The following is a 7916-nucleotide window of genomic DNA, read 5'->3' on the forward strand; positions in this document are numbered from 1 at the left end:
GAATATGTATGGTTAAAAGTGATTAAACGAAAATGGTCTGAGCCCAGGTGGACTGGACCTCACAAGGTGACGCAGAGGACATCTTCTGCAGTTCGCCTGCACGGAAAAGGGGACACATGGTTCCACATCTCGTCTACACGACCCGCCAGATCCACCTCAGGCTCAGTGATCCCACCACCTGACGACGACCGGAAAACCACGTCTACTGATCCAGTGTCAGCTGCCCCCTATTGAGGACATCATTCAACAAATGTTGAATCAGCTGCCCCCTATTGAGGACATCATTCAATAAAGGTTGGGTCACATATACGGGCAGAATAATCCCGGTGACTCACCCTGGGACCAGGTAGTCTACCCTAAAGTCCCGAAGAAGCTGACAACGCCCTTTTTTCTTCAACCCAAGAACATCATCTCGAGATGGCTTCAAAGTGGGAACGCATCTCAATCTGCTGCTACATCACGACACTCTTTCTCATATTGACTTTTATGCCAATCTGGTATCTCTGGAAGCCCCTCAGTACAACCTTGAACGTAACCACAACACATCGTATTAAGCGAAGTATTGATTCTCCACACACTACCTGGCTCATATTCTGGACTTATAATAACTCAATAACAGTGGCAGTTGCCCCAAACACGAACACCTCTGTTAGAATTCCCATCAGGTCTTTGAAGGGATTTAGGAACACTATGCAGACTAAAGGTGAAGACTGGGTAGAATACTGGTGGTATTTGACAGGACATGTTTTTCGGCTAGACTGGAGTACTTTTATAACTACCCAGGACGGAAGTCACTGGCCACCGGGAACTAGTGAGGAGGCTATTTTCTTTAGCAAAAAGGTAACACTGAGTAACCTGGGAGGTCAACTCAAATTGACCTTTGCTCTTCCCGATGGCAAAATACGACCGCCTAATGCAACTCTATATAACACCTCCTGTTGGGGATTACTGCTATGGGCATGGTTCACCGGAGCCGACCCCTATTTTCCCATTGTAGTTTGTGTCAATAAGACTATGGGTAACTTAGAACAACCAAAAATGACTAATTACATGAAGGTGACCGGGGTGAGAGCTGTGAGCGTACCGCTCGATGGTGTAGATGAGTGGTTCCGTGTTACGACAGGGTTGTCCGGCAGCAGTAACAATTGGCAACTGCTGGCTAACGAAGCGGCCCGTGCCACTAACGAAAACTGTGTGATATGCGTAGGACCACGACCTCTATTATGAGTAATCCCGGCTAAAATAGAGGATCAATGTGTAATGGAACTTATGAATAAAACTGTCCCCAATGTCAATTGCTCTAAATGGGATAAGGTGTATCCCCTCGTAAAATGGCAGAAAAACAAACCAATATTTTCAAACAAAGTTGCAGATGGTAATTTTTCATGTATTAAAATGTCAGGAACAGGAGAACAATTGGGAGAACTAAATCACATCACTCACTGCATTTCGGCAATAGACGTGGGACAAATGTTCCAACCTCAATCTAGAGGGGACATATGGTGGTGGTGTGGCGATAACAGATATATTTGATAAGCAGTCTTTGAATGAAACAGGATATTGTGCTCTCATCACCCTCCTACTGCCAGTACAAATCTACCCCTGTTGATAACCTTCTAAAAATTATTGATAATTGGGAACCAAAATCCCCTCCTTTCCGAAGAACCAAACGGTCCTCTTGGCAAGAGCAGAATGTTCCCACCTACATTGATGCAATTGGAGTACCAAGAGGTGTGCCTGATGAGTACAAATTAGTTGATCAAGTACTCTCAGGGTTTGAATCTACAATTTGTTGGTGGTGCACCATTAACAAAAACGTAGACATAATTAATTATGTACATTATAATGTACAGAGGCTGGGAAATTTGACTCAAAGTGGTTTTGAGGCTGTACACGGCCAGCTGGCTGCCACATCCCTTTTTTTTTTCTTTTTTTTTTTAAGAGCTCAGTATTGTTCATTCGGTAATGTCATCATCATTGCTCTCTTTTTATTTTTATTTTATTATTATTTTGTATGTGGGTGAGTATGTGAATGTGCGTGCGTGTGTGCGTGTGTGTATTCGTTAGTTCACCAAAAACCTATTTTAAAAAAATCCCATACCGTTTACCTAAACCGAACACCGCCGTCAGGAAACCCGAGGAAGGACCAAAGAAAAGAAAGGAAAGTGAAATCCAGCTCCGACCAGACACCACCCACCGGGCCGCCAACCAGAGTTCTTCACCAACCCCAGAAACATCTAAATTCCAACAAATCAGGGAGACCTCAAGAGACCAAAGGAGAGACTGAGGAAAGGAAGAAAGGACAGACGAAGCAGAGTGCGATCCACAGACACCAGCCTCCACCGATTCAATGACCTGAGGAAGAAGCAGATTGTGTCTGAGTTTCGGTAGATGCTGGTGTGGTGGATCTGGCATGCATGAAAATCTCCACCAAAGAGGGGAGCCGTCGACCCCCGCCAGGACAGAGCAAGCGCAACACCTCAGGGCCACCCAGGCCGCGGCAGCGCCAAAGGACGACTCCCGGGCCCCGCCAGGGCCACCGGCCGGAGAGCAAACCCCGGAGCAGAAGCGCCCCCCACCCCAACATGGCCCGCACCCCCAACCCAACGCAGCAGGACGGGGCACTGCAGGCCCGCCAGGCACCCCATCCGTCCACAGCCCCCGCTCCCCCCACGCCCCCATCCACCCCCGCCATCCACCCCAACTGTTTATCTGCTTGTGTCGGACTCTTTTGAGTCCGGATTGAGGAATGTTGAGAGTCTTCTGCCCAGATTTAGTTATCAATGTTTTGATTTAGTTATAAACTGTTTAGGTTTAGTCATAACTGTTTAGATATTAGTTATAACTGTTTAGATTTAGTCATAACTGTTTTAACTTCCTCAGTAAAGTTTGGTGAATAAGGTTTTAAGGTGACGGAATGTCTGCAGATCTTCCTTTCTTTCCACACCGAGCAGCCATTTGTCTGGGGTGAAGCAAATGTGTTAATAGGATTTCTTTGTAAGTCTTATCTTGTGCTAAGTGCCGTCAGGTCTGAGACCTACTATATTTCCACATCAATAGGCCATCTGTCAATGTGTATTGAATGCTGTAAAAATCTATCTTGGCTGGGGGCAGGGGTGGGGAGAAAGGGGAGAGGGGAGGGGTTTAGTGGTACCGCCTTTCTGATAGTATAAGACTATTGCAATTGTCAGCAAAGGACACACTTGTGAGGAGAAGCAGCCATTTGTCTGTCATTCATGTGTGTCCAGAATATTCTGTAAAATAAACCCTTCGAAGGACCTGTTCATCGATCTCCAGTCTGTATTCGGATCTCAATACCCGGAACAAAACGAACACGCGGAAAACAAAGATTTGTTTTCCAACAGCGCTTATAGTCTAAAATTTGGGCTTTTTAGGCTTTGCTCCAGAGACGTTCTGTGGGATGTACTAATTTTTGCAAAAACCTTTATTTAAGTACAACTTTCATATTATTAACCTTACTTTCATGTTATAAGTTAAACAGATGTTGTGTAAATTTTGTCTTGACATCATTTTGGAAATTGTTTTTGTGTTCATTGACATATTGTTTAAAATTGGGTTTTTTTCATAGGGGGTGTTGTATACTCATTTATGCTGTGCACTGTACAATAGTGGAGTAGAAAGGGCAGTATTTGCCACAGAGATACAGCGGAGCAGACACAATCCTCAAATTTCTACATTAGCACTTGACAATACCACTAAACAAGAAGCCTTATACTGTGTTGTGCGTGTTTGTTTCAGACTGAGACAGGGATGTGCTGCGAGAGTTACAAAATTGTCATGCAATTTTAAGGACAAGTACTATATTGGGATTTATAGGTCTGCCTTTAAAATAATCTGTATTTTTTGGGAGGGAATTTTTATGTACTAGTGGTATCGGTATCTGGTATCAGTATCTGTGTCTACTCAACAGTTGAGTATTGGTATCAGTCTGGAAAAAAAAATGGTATTGAACATCCCTATTTAAAATATCTTCTCATTTGAAAGGGCCCCATGCCTACCTTTTGCTTGCTGAGAACTATAAAAAAAAATTTTTTTTAAAAAGACAGCAGCAGACAAATGTTGTCACTGGACATGTTTGCAGGGGAGGTGCCGATTTAAAGAGAAAACAGACTTGAGGTGTAAATTATTATTATTAATATATATATATTTTTTTAAGTTTACTGTCATATAGGCAACTTCACTGATATGGAATTGACCCCTCTTTCGTATTGCTTTTTGTCACAGGTCCAGGGGGTCAAAGCTATGGGAAAGAGAACCAGATTATCGGTTGTTTAGTTGCTCAATCCCCAAAAGAGGCAGTAGAAAGTTAGCAGATCGGATTCTGGGATTCTAAACATAAACAATAGTTTCACATTAAGGACTTAGTAGGTGATGAGAAAATGTTCATGGCAACATCCAACTGCTTCTCATCAATTAATTAGACTGCCTGTCCAAATGATATGTTATCATTTTCTTGCTGTGGTACTATTATTCCCAGACACATATAACTCAGCCAGTCAATTTCAAAGCTCCTAAAATGAGTCAATTGTTCATTGGTTGTTAGTTTGTTGTACTATTTTGTCCCTCCCGACCGCCAGGTGGCGGTGCTGAAACAGCACGGAAATCCGCCACGCGCATGCATCACTCGAGAAAGAATTCTTAAAAGGACATTTCCAGGGTTCCGGCTGACGTGATTCTCATGTATAAGAGCGAATCGTAACCGGATCCCAGCCTCTTTTACCTTCTCACGCGGTCACTCATGGCGTTTACCGCCATTCTTTGTCGCCGTCGCTGGTGGCCTTTGATCTTGTGGATTGGGGCAGCGGGGTTCACCGCCCCCCCTTGGCTGCGACGGCTCTGTGTATTTTTTTACTTTTGAAATATATGTACGGACGTTGGAGCTCCCCTTCCATCTTTCCATGATCTCCGCGCCTCATCGCTGAGTGCGGCTTCAAGTACGTGAGTACGTATAGTGTAAGTCAGCAACTGTTGCTGTCTTGCCTACGATTGCTTTGACTTGTTTTTAATACAACTCGCTAGTGGTGGTACGGTTATTTTGTATGCTTTCCTAGCTTGTATTGCCTCTCAACTTATGCTGCTCCGTTCGTGGGTCGTGTTGTTTGATGGCTTTGATATTGTCTGTCATGACTTCTGTTAGTTTATGACATTTTATTGTGGGTTTGTTTGTTCCGTTGGTGAAGAGGTTGGTTTTCGCCTCCTCTCCCACTCGAAGATAGCAGCCTGTTGACTTGTGCACACTCATTGCGCGTCGGCGGCTGCTATGGACGACGGCGCTCGCTGTAAGCACTGTGGTGGCTCCTTCTTGCCCGAAGAGGGTCGCACTGACTGCTGTCTTGACTGTCGCGCAGTAGCGACCGCTGCTGCGGCGGTCCACGCTCCGGTGAACACAACTGATCTTGCACCTCACCGGGACGCAGTGGCTGCCCAGGGGCGGTCATCGTCAGCGGTGCCAATGACCGCCTCCGCCGTATAGCTTTTCTCTGCCTCCTACTGAGTGTGGCCTCTCTCTGATGGACTACTCAATTGAGTCTCTTTGGATCCCGGTATCTTTTTGACAGACCTTCATTTCTGCTGGTACAATTCTAGTGTTTATCCTCAGCTCTTGGCGGACGGCCGTGCCCTGGCAAACATGTGGTTTCTTAATCCTATTGGTTTGGACCGTGTGCCTAATGTAGAGTATTCTGTGGCTTCACTCATCGTCTCTACTGAGAAAGCCCTTAGAGAGGCTGTAAGATGCCCTAGCCCTCAGTGGCGCTTGATGGACGAGCTGGTCACTAAGTTGTACAACATGGCGGCTGTGGCCAACGCCCAGGCGCATCTCCTACTTTGAAAGACAACGAAGTAGATGGGGCTACATTGTTCTGTAACATGGCGCTGAGGGACTTATCCCTCCTTTTGAGGGAGCATGGCCGTAATATGTCTTTTCTCATCCAGTCAGGTCTGGTTGGCTCAATCTCCCTTGCAAGAGCTCTCCCGGAAGGAACTGCGTCACCTCCCTGTGGTTCCGGTCAAGTTTTCGGTTCAGCAGTGACAGGAGCGCTGGAACGGGAGCCCCCGGGGGCTGGGGGTCGGGGGTTGGGGGCTGCCGGTTGGTCGGGGGGGGCGGCTTTGTTGGGGGGGGGGGGTGTCTGGGGGCTTGGGCGCCTGGGGACGGCTGGGGCTGGGTTGGGGTGGATGGGGGGCGGGGGGATCCGTGGGGGGGGGCGGAGGTTGTGGGCCGGTGGGGTGCCTGGCGGGCCTGCAGTGCCCCGTCCTGCTGCGTTGGGTCGGGGGCGCGGGCCGTGTTGGAGTGGGGGGCGCTCCTGCTCCTGGGTTTGCTCTCCGGCCGGTGGCCCTGGCGGGGCCCGGGGGTCGTCCTTGTTGCGCTTGCTTTGTCCTGGCAGGGGTCGACGGCTCCCCTCTTTGGTGGAGATTTTCATGCATGCCAGATCCACCACACCAGCATCTATCGAAACTCAGACACAATCTGCTTCCTCCTCAGGTCATTAAATCGGTGGAGGCTGGTGTCTGTGGATCTCACTCGGCTTCGTCTGTCCTTCGGTCTCTTGAGGTCTCCCTGATTTTTTGGGGGGATTTGTTGGAATTTAGATGTTTCTGGGGTTGGGGAAGAATTCTGGTGGGTGACCCGGTGGGTGGTGTCTGGTCGGTGCTGGATTTCACTTTCCTTTGTTTTGTTTGGTCCCCTCGGGTCTCCTGACGGCGGTGTTCGGTTTAGGTGAACGGTATGGGATTTTTTCTAATAGGCTTTTGGTGAGCTAACAAATACACGCACGCACGCGCGCACGCACACACGCACATACACATACTCACCCACATACAAAAAAAAAATATATATATATATATATATATATATATAAAAATATTAAAAAAAGAGCAATGATGATGACATTACCGAATGAACAATACTGAGCTCTTTAAAAAAAGAAAGAAAAAAACCACAAAAAAATAAATAATAAAAGGAGCGCTGGAATGCACAGTGCGTGATAATGACGCAAGGCGTACATTTTCTAGCCTTGCCAGGCCCTATACTCCATCAAACTCTGTGGGAGCAGCTCTCCCGTCTGCCCCTTTGTCACGTACTGTGCAGTTTTTCGGCCTACGGGAGGATATGGACCTCGTCGTCCCTCACGGGGACATGTCACGGACGCCCGTGAGGTTCATCCCTCTGGCCGAGGGCCCCATGGTCAGCCCCGAGCTTCACACACCACGTCTTGTCTTTCCCGGACCCTCTAAATCTGGGAGGGCCAGGGATTAAGCCCGAGGGCCGGCAGTCAGTTACTTTTCCTTTCGCCAGCTCACCTACTGGGCTGCCCTCGCTTGTAACCCATGGGTGCGTTCAACCTTGTCTCATGGGTACAGGATTCAGTTCCGACGCCGGCCCTCTCTCTCCAACCGGGCCAGAGAGACTGTCATCAGCGACCAGGAAAAGGCATTAGCTTTAGATCAAGAGCTAACGACCCTCCTCGCCAAGTCCGCTATCGAAGCAGTGGATCCCTTGGCTCATACAGGGGGATTCTACTCCCCCTACTTCCTCATTCCTAAGAAGACAGGCGGATTACGCCCTATCTTGGATCTGAGAGGTCTCAACCGTTACCTCAGGGTGTTGCCCTTCCGCATGCTGACTACGTTGGCCGTGTTGAGGACGATCGCCCGAGGGGAATGGTTCACGTCAATCAATCTGAAGGACGCTTACTTCCACGTCACTATTGCTCCTCAGCACAAGAAGTTTCTCCGCTTTGCCTACAGTGGTCGCCACTGGCAATTCATAGTACTCCCATTCGGGCTGTCACTCTCTCCCAGAATTTTTAACGTCTAGTGACGGCGGCCTGTGCACCCCTGCAGTTAAGGGGCATGAAGGTGCTCCCTTACTTGGACGACTGGCTGATATGCCCACC

General features: G+C 47.9%; 1 pseudogene; it reads left to right on the top strand.

Annotated features, from left to right (window-relative positions):
* Window positions 1-417: 417 nt before the first annotated feature.
* LOC147171819 (uncharacterized) lies at window positions 418-1609 on the top strand (annotated as a pseudogene).
* Window positions 1610-7916: the final 6307 nt, after the last annotated feature.

This window comes from Leptonotus elevatus, chromosome 6, assembly GCF_054856555.1.
Source record: "Leptonotus elevatus isolate MCC_2025b chromosome 6, RoL_Lele_1.0, whole genome shotgun sequence".
NCBI classification, from domain to species: domain Eukaryota; kingdom Metazoa; phylum Chordata; class Actinopteri; order Syngnathiformes; family Syngnathidae; genus Leptonotus; species Leptonotus elevatus.